The sequence below is a fragment of the Vidua macroura genome, chromosome 1, assembly GCF_024509145.1.
Source record: "Vidua macroura isolate BioBank_ID:100142 chromosome 1, ASM2450914v1, whole genome shotgun sequence".
In the NCBI taxonomy this organism is placed as follows: domain Eukaryota; kingdom Metazoa; phylum Chordata; class Aves; order Passeriformes; family Viduidae; genus Vidua; species Vidua macroura.
In genome coordinates, this window is record NC_071571.1 from 110,070,161 (window position 1) to 110,085,232 (window position 15,072).

The following is a 15,072-nucleotide window of genomic DNA, read 5'->3' on the forward strand; positions in this document are numbered from 1 at the left end:
TAAGATGAGCATGCTGCATAATCAATTTTCTTTATATTATGAATTCATGGGGATGATCACATCTTCTTAAAATATGATAACCAAGGAGTAGTTCATAAGCACAGAATTTTTCATAGGAGGAAATAATTGCTGTTGCTGCTGTTGATTTATAGCTGCCACCAGTGGAAAAAAATATCTTTGGACACTATTATTGTGTTTATATTTAGATCTGACTACAAAATAAAGACATCTCAAAGTGCATTACTTAGCACCTACATGATATCTTTCATTGTGACCAGGAATTTTTCACCTACAATTAAAATTGTTGATTTTTTTTTTTTATGATCATAAAATGAAGTCAAGAACACTCAAGATTTTTAGTTTATTTAGGAATATTAAACTCGAGCTGAGCTTTCATTCCTTTTAATGCAATATGTAGTTTAGTATAATGAACAGAATTTTAGAGTGAAATCAGTGGTATGCATTTCATTCATCTGTATAAATAAAATTGCTAAACCAAATTTGTTCATGAACAGATTTTTGTAGTATTCAACTTCAGATTAACAGATTAATGTGGTTAGACATTAAGTATGATGCATGACTACACGCCTCTGTGGCAAGAGCTGAAAAAAAAAATGCAGTACTGCCCCAGCATCAAAAAGATGGCACAAGATGCCCAGATCTTTGGCATCTGAATCCCATTCCATGAGTGAAAATGAGAGAAAGAGGTAAGCTGTCTTCACTTAGATCTCCGGTATGATTTCAGATGCTCAGGAGCACCCAACCTGGCCTCCCGATATGGTGTTGGATTTCAGCCATGAATAAGCTGTGATGGCCAGTGGCATCTGTGGCTGTTTAAGAGCTGCTCAACTCAAAGAGGACACCACTATGGGGACAGTTAAATAACTCTAGAGTCCCCCTAGCTTTCCTGACCAAAGACTTGTCATTTGACTGCACTTAGGCATCCAGTGCTACTTTCTATGATTTGGGGTACCTGAGAGGTGTGCCTTAGTCTGGTAGATATAATGGCACATTCAACCCATTACTCTCTGGAATGCCAGCTGGAGATGGATTATAACTACATCTAATGCATCTCAAATGGCAATGGATGTCTGTGCAAATAACTTCATCAAGAAGAAAAATTACTGAGCTGTAACTATCCAAGAAAGCGAATAAGACAATAAAACCATATTGCTCAGTATTCTGGACTCATTATTTCTTTTTTAGTTACTCTTTCTATCCAACACCATATGAATTTTTGGCTTGATATCTACCTCATGCTTCTATAAAACAATTTCTGGCTCATGTTCCTTTGAATAATTAATCAGTCTTCTTTCAGTAACAAAATGGAAGACAGGGACTTCTAAGTATGGAATGATATGCACTAATCTTATGGCCATCTCTTATTTTTTGTTTCTGAGTCATCAGAATAGCTCTGAGACATTTTACTTTATCTTTTGCTGAACAGCCTGAGCATAACATTATAAGTACACAAAAGGAAATTATAAGCATTGGACAGCAAAGGAGAACCTGATCTTGCATTAATGAGACTTCAGTTATTGGTTACCAAATTAACCTTGAGTAAGAGCAATAAGGGCAGAGCCAAAGAGATATCGAACAACTAATCTCATGTTTTTAGTGTGGAGACTCAGCAAAAAAACCAAGTTGCTTTTATTGCATCTGGCCTACCCATCTTTTTATAATTTAACAGCCCAGAGAGAAATACAACAATCTGTAAATGCATTAAGAACTGTCAGGTGAGAATGATATTCTTGTAAAGTGCTATTATAGGTTCATTTAGGAGGAGAAAATATGGAATTGCATAATCATAAGTAATTATGTTCCTAGTTCTACACTCAAGAAAGCGACTCCCTTTGTGAGTTCAGAATCTTGTCATAAAGTCTAATATTTGAAATGTAAAAAGCAGTATATTTGATAGGCATAAATGAGTCCATTCCATCAGCCACTTAGGAGAATTCTTTGACCTCATGCATCTTACAGATCTTGGCTTTCACAGAACCTGAATCCAGGGATCATAACAAAAAAAAAAGGTAAGAAAGATAACATCAGTATTCTAAAAATACCTGATGGTCCCCTCTTTCTGTTGTAGGAAGATGTCATGAAGCTACTACTATACCCAGGGTTCTGTCTTTGCAAGATTCTACTGATTAACTGGAAGAACAGAAACTGAATAGAGATAAATAACCATTTAGAGAATCTGAGAATTCTTAAACTGAAAAGTCAGTTGACATGCTGAAAATTCAGATATGGCTTCATAGTTATACGCAGGGAAGAACTGGTCAGGAATGTGAAAGCTGATATCACCCTTGGCTACCATTGGTTGTTGAAGTTTAGAAAAATGACAAGAAGAAGAAAAAGCAGGATAATAACTCTGGATTTCATGAGAGCAGACTGCTCAAGGATCTGCCTGGAAGAATTCCACAGAAAACACACCTGCAGAGAATCATAGAATGAAAGTGGCCTCTAAAGCCATCTAGTTCCAACTTTCCTGCCATTGGCAGGGACACTTCCAATGATAAGGAATCCACAACTTCTCTGGGTTACCTGATACAGAGAACTTCCCCAAACCAGGTGCAGGAACTTATTCTATTTAGCCTTATTGAATGAAGTTCACATGGACAAGCTCCTCTGGCCTGTCAAAGTCCCTCTGGATGACATTCCTTCCTTCAAAAAAATCAACAGGTTTTCTGCAGACTTGCTGAGGTTCCACTCAATCACAATATGTCACTGCTTAAGATACTGAATAATATTTGTGCTGCTACAGATCCTTAAGAGCCACCATGAGTTACTAGTTTCCAGTTAGACATTATGTGACTGTCGGCAAAATTTTGGACATGGACATCCAGCTAATTCCTTATTCTTCTAACAGTGCATCCACCAAACCCACTTCTCATCAATTTAGTAGCAAGGACTGTATCAAAGACCTTGCAGGAGTCCAGGCAGATGACATCCATAGCTCTTCCCTTCTCTACTGGTGGAGTCACTCCACTGTAGAAGACAAATAGATGAGTCAGGTGGATCTGCCCCTAGTGAAACCATGTTGTCTGTCTCTAAAAACTGCCCTGTCTTCCAGATATTTTGACATATCATTTATGAGGATCTGTTCCCATGATCTTAGCAGACATGGAGGAGAGGCTGACTGGTGGATAATTTCCAGGGTTTTCTTTATTAACATTTTCTCTGCTAAATGGGGACTTTACCTGACTGGAATGACTTTTCAAATATGATGGAGAGTTGCTTAGCAACTGCATCTGATAATTCCCTCAAGTCTCTGGAAGGCATCTTATCAGGCCCTAAGATAAGGTCTCATGAATGATATCAGGGTCCCCTACAAGAAAGACATTGAGGTGCTAGAATGTGTCCAGAGAAGGCAATGAACCTGGTGGAGGGTCTGGAGCACAAGTTTCTTGAGGAGTCGCTGAGGTAGCTGGGCATCTTTAGCCTGCAGAAAAGAAGGCTTAGGGGACACCTTGTCACTCTCTAAACCTACCTGAAAGGAGGGTTTAGCCAGGCAAGGGTCAGTCCTTTCTCCTAAATAACAAATGATAAGACAAGAGGAATTTGCCTCCAGTTGCAGCAAGAGATTTGGATTTCTTCACTACAGGGGGGTCAGAATAATCTGCCCAGGGAAGTGGTGGAGTCACCATACCAAAAAGTACATAAAAGATGTGTAGGTGTGGTGTCTCGGAAAATAGTTTAGTGGTGGAGTTGGCAGTGCTTGGTTGGTGGTAGGACTTTATGATCTTACAGTTCTTTTCCAGTCAAAAGGATTCTGTGATTTTATGATTGTTCGGTAAAAGCCTTTAAATCCTTTTTCTTACCCTAAACTTTGTGCCTAGGGTTAATTTTATTTTTAGCTCCTTTGAAACAAGTTTACTTTACCTAAAGCAATTTGGTTATAGCACAACCTGACAGTAACCTTCCTTGGAATAGAATAAAACCAAGAAAATTGGAAAAGTATAGATTCAATATAAGTATTAGCATGATTAAAGGGGTGGAATAAACTCTGACAGACTATATATATGTTATTATCTTGAGATTGTTTAACCATAGTGAAATATAGACATCAAATGGGAGTCAAGTCCATAGGTAAAGAATACATTTTGGCTTTTCAGTTCTAATTAGCCCATTTGGACTAGAGGAACAGCAAAATTTATATTTTTTATTTTCTGAGCTAAATATAGCATGATGATTTTCAAGTATACTGTATATAACTACTGATGTACAAATTAAGCTATGCAATTAGACATCTATTCTGGTGTAATAGAAACACCATAGAATATAAATATACCTGACATGTTTTAAAACAGGAATGGAAGAGCTCCTGCCCACACAGATCTTTTTCAGACCTTCATTTCCCAGAAAGGATGAACTACAAGTGAAGAAGAATACAAAAAATTATGTGTAAATTAACTCTTGGTTTTACTTTCACAAACTGGTTACCCTCCAGTAGAGGGATAGAACCCTAAAAAGTAAGAAATTATTTTCCATTGACCCATCAGGGTACCATTAATGGTGAAAAATATTCTGAGGAAAAAAAATATATGAAGAACTGTTTGCAGAGAAGAAACTTTTATCCAGCACAAGAAATTTCACCTCAGAACCCCTTTCCATTGAGGCTGGCAGAACACTGGAACAGGCTGCTCAGAGAGGCTGTGGGAGCTCCCTCTCTACAGACATTCAAAACCCACCTGGAAGCATTCCTGTGTCACCTGCTCTAGGTGACCCTGCATTGGTAGGGGGTTGGACTGAATGATATCCTGAGGTCCCTTCCAACCCTAAGAGTTCTGAGAGTCTGTGATTCTGTAATATTATATGTTACCCTGCACATTTACATTTTCAAATATGTCAGTCCAAAATGACCATGGCAGTGGAAAAGAATGCTTAACTTTGATTTCATAATTAATTAAAAGATCAATGGCTGTTCCACACAGCAGGGTATTAAGCTGTCCTAGAATCTAATTCCAGCCTTCTGATGCACATTTTGGGACCTTTTTTTTTTTTCAAATGTCACATAAAACTGACCAAGTAAGTTTACAGAATACCTAATGAGAAAACACTACATCATTCTTAACACAGAGCACAAGCAAATAGTTTTATTCCTGTTTGTGCAGCTTAACCTTCTGCAAAAGTAATTAGGTCTATAATTAAAAAGCTATTTGGAATGATTAAAACCCTGTTATCTAGTGGCATTTAAAGACAAATGCAAATGTCAGAAAGGATGAATTAATTAAAATCACTATTTAAAAGGAAAAAAGTATATTAGTGTAAGAACTAGAGGATGTTATTTACAGAAATGCTACAATATGAGGTGAAGTTGCATGTTCAGAGGATAAAGAGAAGTTGAAACAATTTTATATGGCATTGTAATGTGCTCTGCTACCATTCATGAATATATCTTGTATATTGTATATATTGTATATTGTTATGAACATGCATAGCCTCAGTCACTATCTATAGTTTAGGAACTATGGGGTTGCTCACAGAAATCCTGTGATTTTTCTCTGTTTTCCAGCCCAGATCCATGTTGAAGTGCCAAGGGAGAATCTTCCAGGGGAAGTGCAGACATGCTGTGAGAATGCCTTCCTTCCTTTCCTTCCTTTCCTTCCTTTCTTTCCTTTCCTTCCTTTCTTTCCTTTCCTTCCTTCCTTCCTTCCTTCCTTCCTTCCTTCCTTCCTTCCTTCCTTCCTTCCTTCCTTCCTTCCTTCCTTCCTTCCTTCCTTCCTTCCTTCCTTCCTTCCTTCCTTCCTTCCTTCCTTCCTTCCTTCCGCAACTTCCGCAACTTCCGCAACTTCCGCAACTTCCGCAACTTCCGCAACTTCCGCAACTTCCGCAACTTCCGCAACTTCCTTCCTTCCGCAACTTCCTTCCTTCCGCAACTTCCTTCCTTCCGCAACTTCCTTCCTTCCGCAACTTCCTTCCTTCCTTCCTTCCTTCCGCAACTTCCTTCCGCAACTTCCTTCCGCAACTTCCTTCCGCAACTTCCTTCCGCAACTTCCTTCCGCAACTTCCTTCCGCAACTTCCTTCCGCAACTTCCGCAACTTCCGCAACTTCCTTCCGCAACTTCCTTCCGCAACTTCCTTCCGCAACTTCCTTCCGCAACTTTCGCAACTTCCTTCCGCAACTTCCTTCCGCAACTTCCTTCCGCAACTTCCTTCTTTCTGCAACTTCCTTCCTTCCAAACTTCCTTCCAAACTTCCAAACTTCCTTCCTTCCTTCCACAACTTCCTTCTGCAACTTCCGCAACTTCCGCAACTTCCACAACTTCCGCAACTTCTTTCCTCTCCTTCCTTCCTTTCCTTCCTTACGAACTTTTGAACTTCCTTCCAAACTTCCTTCCAAACTTCCTTCCAAACTTCCTTCCTTCCTTCCCCCCGGCCCCCGCTTCCTCCCTGTCATTCCCTGTCATTCCCTCCCTTCCCTCCCTTCTCTCCCTTCTCACCTCTCATTTCTCCATTCCTCCCTTCCCTCCTCTCATTCCTTCAATGCAATTAATACAAAGGAATAGTGAGGTAGCATCAAGAATCCTCTTTCATAAAGTTGATTTCCCACAGCTACCTATACTGAATAGATTTAGTGCAATAATTTACCAAACCTACAAAACAGGCGTGGTGAGGGAGGCAGTGTGTGTGCTGTGTAACTCAGATGACTTTTTCAAAAATCCTTAATCTGTATAAAGACATGTCACTGTATGAAAGGGATGTGCTTCAGAAGCATTTCAGCATTCACACTCACAGTAGATGTTCGCATCAGCCACTGGGAGGAAGATGTCTCTGCTCCCTCATAATAGAAAATGAACCTAAGGAGAAAAGTTTAATCCTAGATTACTATGAATGCCCTTCCTTGTGCCAAGAGGACTTGTGATTTTCTTTACCAGTCTCAATATAGAATTACGACAGCATTTTTTGGTCATGAAGATTCTTTTTTCAGAGCATTAAGCTTTCTTTTTTTTATCTTATCCAATTAGCTACAACATAAGAGCATAATAGAGATAGCACTGCTGTGCCCTCCCATCAATGACAAACCACACAGCCAAAACATTTATGACAATTAATACAGAGAAACTTCATATTTTAAGGCAGTGGGCTTGGTCTCAAATGTTTGTATGTTTGAACAATTGCTATAATTTTCTTCCGGATTTATCTTTATCACTTTGAATCTTTATATTATGCTAAATATGTAGCTAAAATGTCTTTTTTTTCAAACTGGTTTCTAAAGTGATACTGATTGCAAGGTAAATTCTCTTCCCACTGCATAGTTAAAGCACTATGGCCAACAAAAATTAATTTTCAGTGCACACTCCCACACATTAACACAAAAATCATGCAAATTTCTATTAATCACTCAAAGACAGCAACCTCTATTAATTCATATGACTTAATTTGACAAATGTCTGTTTTTAAGGCTTGTGTCTTTTCAACTTCATTATAAGGAGTTCAAGAGACACTTAAGAAATTTCTCTGTGAGGAAAAAAATCCATGTGAAATAGGAATGATAAATTAACTACAGCACAGCATATCTCTGTGTCTTCAAGAAACATTGTAGCAATGACTCATTATTTCTTAAAAATAGGATTAAAAAAGGAACTCTAAGATTTAAATAATTTGATTAACATTACAAATATCAGACTTAAAAGATAATTATATTTTGGCTGAAAATTTCAGGATGTTTCCTCTTCACTTTAAAGGGCACAGGAAAAGTCAGCCAAAATCATTTGCATAAAAGGTGTTTTCAATTACCCATAGTTCCACAACAAACATTTTGTTTTTGGTTAAAGTGTATAACCTCTGAAAAGCATGGAAAAAGAGAATTGTTGAAGGATTTCTTTCCTTTTTTTAATGTGTTTAAGGCAGCTACTGTTAAAGTAGAAGGAAAATGTATCACTAACTCACTAATTTCTAATATTGTTGTTTTGATATTAGTTTTTGAATGTGTCTTGATTTATTCCTTGTTTATGTTGTCAGTTTACGCTGTAAGCCCTTTAGGACTGAGGCTGGAACTATAAAGTACACTATGTTTTCACATTTCATTCTGACTCAGATTAGGGCATTTAGATAATATGGTAACATAAACTGAACCATTTTAATGTAATAAATTGGTTAAATAGTTTAATATCTCTCAGCAAAAAAGATCAATGAAAGTCTTTATTCATTTTTGTTTGCTATATTATAAAATAATTTGATAAAATTATTTGCATGTTAAATGTATTACAGTTTATGTGTACCAAAGTCTTTTTTCTTCAACTCTTTGTACAGAACACAGCAGGGAACACAGTGTCATTAAATTTCAACCCCAGTGTGAGTTGCTGCTTTATCTGAACATGAGAAAGGTTATGCTCTAGGCATAATCCTCTACAGTGAGGTCTTGATTCATAAACTCACTGCACAGTTCACAGTAAACAGAGAAAACATCAGAGTTGGTTAGCTTAGTCTTCATGTGGGAGTAAGAGGTTAGACAGAAAGCACTTGTAAATCTCAAGGTACTTGTGCTTTTGCTCCTTCATTGTGAAAAAACAGGGTTAGAAGAGACAACAGGGAGTGATTGAAATGTGGATGGAAAATCTTTGAAAGTCATTCTCCACATGTGCAGATGCTAGAGAAATTTTCCTTTATTTGGCCTTATTACTTTATGTATAAAAGAGTAGTTCTGTGGGTTTTTTCCCCTAATCCCACTCAAGATCAGCACCTTTTTCCTCTCATTTTAGGCAAGCAGTTGCTCTTACTGTGCATTGTACGTCTGAGCTTATGTCCTCTTTATGTGGGGAGGGAATGAAATAAAGAAATGCACAGAAGCAAGGGTCTGTTTTTACAAAGTGTGTTTTGTCTTTGCAAGAATTTATTTTTAAATTTTCCTTCACATTACAGGTGTTGAATAATCTAATATGAATTATTCTATATGTCATTTCATATTACCAGCGTTATGGACTTCCAAACAGCAGAGAATTGAGGGAAATTACAAATTGTATTCGTTCATTGGTTTTCAACATAATAGACATAATATACCCTCCTATGGATATGCTGCCCAAATGCCAGGCACCCACCAGGCACCACCCTCTTCTGCTATAGCTGGGCAGAGGTGAAGGAAAAAAATTAATGAATGAGTTGAGATAAGGCTTGCAAGAAAAACACTCTAAGAGCAAAACAGGTTTAAATTTAGAGGTATAAAGTAAATTTATTATTAATAGAGTCAGAGGAGGATAATGAGAAGCAAAATAAGCCCTTAAAACACCTGGTTTTCCTCCCCAACCTCCTCTTCCTTCCCACCAACAGCTCAGGGAGACAGGACGTGGGAGTTTTGGTCAGTTCATCACTCAAGATCTTCTTCTATTTGCCCAGGGAGAGGAATCTTTTTTCTGCTGTGTCATGGAGTGCCTCCCATGGGCAAACAGTCTTTACAAAACTGTTGTGGTGTGGGTCACTTGTCCACAGGGTGCAGACCTTCAAAGGTGGGCTGCTCTAATTTGGAAGCAAGGGCCCTCTCTCTCTCTGGAAAGAAGCCAAGGCCCTCTCTCTCTATTCAGGTTTCCCACTAGACCACAGCTTTCTCTAGCATCCACCCGCTCCAGCGTGAGCTCTTTTCCCACAGACTGTGAGTGGATCTCTGCATCCCCTCTGGACTTCACACATTACAAAGGAGCAGTTTGTTTTACCATAGTCTTCACCACAGACTGCAGAGGAATCTCAGCTTCCACACTTGTAGCACCTCCTATCCCTCCTTTTTTTCCCACTGACCTTGGTGTCGCCATGTTGTTTTCCCTCACGTGTCCTCCCTTCCTCCTTTTCTCTGACTAGAAGAAAAATTCTGCTTGTAGGTACCATTGTCACCAAGTTCCACTAATTCAAAGATTCTTGTAAGATCCCATGATGCCAAAAAGTTGATCTTGTCTAGGTCCCATGTTGGGGAACTCGTCATATTTCCACTGCCAGCCTGCCACTGCAGCCTCGCTGCCATCACACGGGCAGTGGTGGCTGCCACAGTGCTGGCACTATTTAATGTCTCTCTGCATGCAGGGCTCTGGGAAGGGGGAGCTGCCACCACTGCCCCTGCCCTCTTCACCTGCAGTGCACCTGGCTAGGGGAAGCCAGGCAGGCAAGGCTTGCCACAGGCCACACCAAGATGGCCCCCGGCAGTGGTGCTTTGCCACACCTGGAAAAAAAATGTGTGCACGCTGTTTTGATTTTCTTCTTAAATATATCATCACAGAGGTGTTACCAACCTCTCCAATTGTGCCAGCAGCATGTCTATCTTCAGAGCCACTAGAGATTGGCTCTGTTAGACACAGTGGAAGCTTCTAGATGCTTCTCACATAAGCTATCCCTGTGCCCTCCCCTCCCCCCACTACCAAAAAAATAGGCTGTAGTAAACCAAGATAGGATGTTAATTTTTTTTGGTAACTGGGCTTGCTGCAGCTAATAAGCCTCTTGGCCTCCCAAAATATGCAAGTTATCACATCAGACTTGGTGTGACTATTTTGGTTATTTCTGTTGAATATGCATCTACTCACATGATAGGATAATTAGTAATTAAACATTAGTTTTAGTACAAGTGACAGACCTCTATGTTACATGAAGGCCTCATTACAGTGCTCAATACTGGCCATTTAGTGCTATACCTATATGAAATCTTCAGAGCTGAGTGTTGTATTAAGGTTATTGCTCTTCGTTTTTATTTCTAGGGTTTCTTTCTGAAAAATTTCAATGTAACTGATCATCTCCCCTCTGACTCTTTGATCTTTTTGAGGAAAATAAGACATATGGGTGATTGCAGCAGAAATTCTTTCAATGAAGTACAGTACATAACTATCAGTGCATATCAGTAAATAACTATCAGTAAAGTTCTTTGGGTGTGGTCACTCTTGCTTTAGCAATTGTCTTTCCTTTGTTGCACCCTCCTCTGCTACAAATCACTTGCAACTCCTACCCTTGAACATGGTTCCATTCTCTAAAACATCTTCAGTATGGAGACAGAGTCAGTACCTAGCAGTCCTTGAATATGTACTTATCTTTTCTGTAGGTGAAGAGCCAATTAATAAACAAATCACTGCCTTATACTGAGGGAAGAAAATTAATTTGGAAAAATGCTTACTCTGGCAGGTGGGATTTTAAAAGAAAAGCATTTGCCTTCTAGAGCCAACAGTTTAAATTACATTAGAAACAGACCTACGTAAACCCACTTCAGAAGGACACAAGATAAGATAATGAGAAATGTGATCCATACCTATTTCAGGAAATGTCTGTACTCAAAATCTGATGTTTAGAATCTTAATCTCTTCAGCACATTCTTGATTACTTTCATTATGGTGTCACAGGGAGCAACATAATAATAACACAAATGACCATCAACAACAGATGATGTCTAAACCATCTACTTTCACCAACCATCCAAATTAAACCTAAATATAGTACCACTCTGATATGGTACCTTCTTAATGATCTGAGCTACATTCTAAATTTCACTCAGACAGACAGTCCCAAAATGATGCTGTTAACTGCAAGGCAGCAGACTGGAGATAAATGTTGAAGAATGATTTAAAAAATATAAAAACAAAGTAAGTAAAAATTTAAAAATATAGAAATGTGATGATTTATTAAAATTCAAAAAAAAGAAGAAGGTTTAAGAATCTAAATAAATTATAAATAGGCAGGGTCTATGAATCTAAAGTTGTCAATGAAATTAGCTAATTTATCAAGAAACCCTAGTTTCATATGAGCTGCAGTTAATGTTTTAATTTCTTACATGCTTTCTGCACAAGTGTCCCAGTTTGAATACAGGTGAGTTCAATTTTTGGTGAGGCTTACCAAAGTAGTTGCTTAAAATGCTGGTATTCAAGAGCATACCCAAAACTCTATGGAGAAAACTCTCAGTTTATATCACCACTAGAGGTGAAAAAGAGGAATCCTCCTTCTTTCCTGTCTTTCTCTCTTCGTTACATATTAAAGTAACTGACCCCTAGCCTAGTAAATAAAATCTCATGAATAGGAGCCTACATTTGCTGTGTGACCCAATCCCAAAATATTGAATGTAACACTTCTCAGAAGGATGTTTAATTTTGTGGGAATATGGGAGCACTCCCCACTTGTCTCATTCCTTTCTGTGTCATTAAGGTGTCAGTCACACTGTCCTGTGCTTCAGAGAAAGGAACAGAACAGTTCCTAGGCAGGCTGCAAACAAGATGTTCCAGCCCTCCAGAGGAATGAGGTGACCTGAGGGTGCAGGAGGCTTAGGAAAATAAGGTAGCTGCTGCAGCCGATCCAGTTGAATCTCCTCATCCTGGAGGAATCCCAGAATCAGAGTTCTTGAAGTTGGAAAAACCTTGTGGAGGTTATCTAATCCACCAACCTTGCTCAAGAAGGACCACCTAGAGCCCAGGACCATGTCTAGAAGGCTTTTGAATATCTCTACAACCTCTCTGGGCAGCCTGTGACATTGCTTTATCATCCTCACAGGGATAAACATTTTCCTGATGTTTACAGGGAAGAGCCTATGTTTCAGTTCATGCCCATTTCTTCTCACCCTGTCAGTGGGTACTACTGAAAAGAGCCTGCTTCTGTTCTCTTTGCATTCTCCCTTCTGGTATTGAGATAATTATTATTATTTGTCTGCTATATGTGATATACAATATATCATCGTTTATGTACTCATCATTTAATAGTAAGTTTCACCCGAGCCTTCTCTTCTCCTGGCTAAACTGTCCCACAGGTCTAAGCCCATCCTCAATAACTACTCCAGTATCTCATCATCTTTGTGGCCCCTCACTGGACTCTCCAGTATGTCCCTGTCTCTCCTGTAGACGACCCCAGAACTGGACATAGTACTCCATGTGTGGTTTCATCCGTGCTGAACAGATGGAAAGGATCACTTCCCTTGACAATATGTTGGGCAATACATTGTCTAATGTGGGCCAGTGTACAAATACATTGGCCTGGTTTGTGACAAGGGCACATCCTTGGCTCCAGTTCAACTTGTCACATTGCCAGCTGTCCTCCTGTTACTATAAAGCTCCTTATTTTCTCATGACCTGTACCCAAACTGCACATATGTCCAGATGTCCCAAGTTGTGTCCACGTGCTGGCACCAGCAGGTTCTGCAGCCTCAGCACTTCCCTGGGGACTGGCAGCTGGTGTGCAAAGTCAGTTCTCTTACCGTGCAGCTGTGCCTGTGGATCAGGCTGCTGTGAAAACAGCAACATGTGAGAACCTCTCCTGTGAGAAGGAGCTGTCGGCTGGCACCTCCCCACCTGTCTTGGGAGCTGGTCAGGTCCTTGCCCTTGATCTCTGCCTGAATTCTCCTTGCTGACCTGTCCTGTGTATGGAGATCTGGGCTGTAACTGATACTGACACAGCCAAACCTCCTGTGGTCTCCTTGCTGGGATACCTTGGGACTGCATCCCAAGGCACTGCTCTGTCCCAACTCCCCAAACCCTGCACTAACTATCCTGCAGTTCTCTAGATTAGCCTTCTCAGGACCAGAGAGCTGATGTGCCACACTCAGAGGGCCTCTATGCCTCCTGCCTTCTCTCCCCACAACTCTAATGCAAAAGACAGGGACTGCATCACATTTAACATACAAAGATTTCTGAATGGTATTGTCATGGACTGCTCATATGTTATAGCACTGGAAGACCTTCAGGTGAACCAGGTTCTTTTAGGAAGTAAAATTATGAAATTGAAGAATATTTAATTCATTTTCATATATATTTGAGAACCACTGCAATAATGGCTACTGGTCTTTGTGAGAATTATTGTATCTTTAAAAATAGCTTTTGCAGAGGAGAATGTGCCAAAATGTGCCTGAAACAGTACTAAATGTAGCAGACTGCTTACAAGAATAAATATGACCTGCCAGTTTTATTGAAGTCAAACTGGTGTTCAGCAATCTTGTGTAGATTTCACTTTTCCAGTTGGATTTACTAGACGTTATATGTTTAAGCATCTATAATGTTAATCTGTAATACTCTGGCTACAGAGTCCTTTGTCCTGTCAGCATTCAAACTACCTCTACACTGAAGATTTTAATGAGTAAAGGAATCAGAGTTTATTGACAGAAATATATCTATTTTTTCCTAATTAAGCAGATGGCAAATCTAGACACAACCAGTAAGTGTCTCTGAGGCAGACAAAATCAGCTCTTGTAATTTTGGCATATCACTCAGCTTTTGTTGGCTGAGTATCTAATGCTGTAATATGGTCGTAACAACTTGTTTGACAAGACATAGCCATTGCTAGCCTCACTTTGATTTGGAGAAAAAAGATCACATGACCTTTTTTTACTTAGCGAAAGCAAGCACTTTTCTCAACAGATTTTAATAAATTTTATTAGATCATTGAAATCAGTATTGTATGATATTATTTAATTTTGTGTAAGAACTTCTAAAATGACATACAGTTTCATGCAATACAATGTATATGATCCTGGCCCAGTATCAGTTATTCCCTTAAAATGAAACTGCCTTTTGCACTAGCAGATCTAAGATTCACTGACAGGTCCTGAAACACCAGTCAAGAGACACTGTTTCAGTGTCTTCAGTGGGGCCAGTATTTTACCACATTTTTTTTTAAAGGATGCTCTGTAATGCAAAGACATTCCTATCTAATGAGCAGGCAAACTTCTCCTCTCTACCTTTATCATAGTTTTATTTATATGTTCTATTTCTCTCTGTGTCTCTGGGAATCCTACCAGAGTGGTGATAGGGCCAATGTACCTCTTATGTTGAAACAAACACAGGAATATGTAATAGATGAAAGAAGAACAAAAAATTTGCACTGCAGGTTTGTTTTTTTTTTTTTTTTTACAGAACTTCTTCACTGTTATTCCAGAAATACTACCCTGATTTATATGACTATCATGCTTCTAATGTCCAAATGTCAAAAAAATAATATTTGACTGGTGTCACTCCCCTGGCGAATATGACAGGAATCTTAGCTGTGAAAATCTAAATGGTTTGATATTTGCATTTAGGGAATCTTTGTAAAATTTTATAAAATAAGGATTGAAACTTAGGTTTCAGGGTAGAAAATCAAAGAGATATTTATATTTCATCTTTGGTTATTGTCTCTTCCAAATGAATATTT